This window comes from Opisthorchis viverrini (assembly GCF_000715545.1).
Source record: "Opisthorchis viverrini unplaced genomic scaffold opera_v5_31, whole genome shotgun sequence".
Taxonomy (NCBI): Eukaryota; Metazoa; Platyhelminthes; class Trematoda; order Opisthorchiida; family Opisthorchiidae; genus Opisthorchis; species Opisthorchis viverrini.
In genome coordinates, this window is record NW_008751688.1 from 811,828 (window position 1) to 812,764 (window position 937).

Genomic DNA, 937 nt, shown 5'->3' on the forward strand with positions numbered 1-937 from the left:
CCGGATGATGAAAAATTCATTCGCGCCGAAGTTGACCGCTTATTGCAAGAAGGCATCATCGAACCGTCAACGTCTCCCTGGAGAGCGCAGGTTTTGGTTACCAAGGGTATCAATCACAAACGCCGGATGGTTGTTGACTACAGCCAAACTACCAACCGGTTCACATATCTGGACGCTTAACCTCTGCCGCGCTTGGACAAAATAATTGAGGAAATTTAGCACTACGAGGTCTGTAGTACATTAGACCTCTTGTCCGCTTACCATCAAGTCCCCATCGCTGCATCCGACAAACCTTTTACAGCATTCGAAGCATGTGGTGGCCTGTTTCAGTTTTGTCACATACCCTTCGGTGTCACAAACGGTGTTGCGTTTTCAGCGAACTATTAACAATATCATTACGACTGAAAAGCTGAAAAGCACGTATGCCTACATACACAATGTGACTATTTGTGACAAGACCCAAGAGGAACACGACCTCAATCTCCAGTCATTTTTGAGAGCTACGAGGAGGTATGGGATCACTCTCAATGATGACAAAACAGTCACTTCTTCAAAAGTCGTCCGCCTCCTAGGTTATGAGGTTTCAAAGGGTGTCATAAGGCCAGACCCTGAACGCATGGAACCCATCCGTCAGTTACCTCCTCCGCGTACTACCACGGAAATGCAACGTGTCATCGGTATGTTTGCATATTACGCTCATTGGATTTCCTTATTTTCTGACAAAATCAACAAACTGGTAAAGAATAAAACATTCCCTCTACCTACCGACGTCGAGTTGGCCTTCGACAACCTAAAGAACGAACTAGAAAATGCTACACTAATTACAATAGGTTATAACGAGCCTTTGGTTGTTGAAACGGATGCCTCCGATGTGGCTATAGCGCCATCCCTAAGCCAAAACCGTCGACCGGTGGCCTTTTTCTCGAGGACACTCAAT

The 937-nt window shown here is 45.9% G+C and overlaps 1 protein-coding gene across 1 annotated transcript in view; it reads right to left on the reverse strand.

Moving 5' to 3' along the window:
• The window catches only part of T265_02563 (hypothetical protein), a gene marked incomplete at both ends in the record, with an annotated part of 23,508 nt that overhangs the window by 20,366 nt on the left and 2,205 nt on the right, over positions 1-937 (reverse strand). The gene's annotated exons all lie outside the window — the stretch shown is intronic.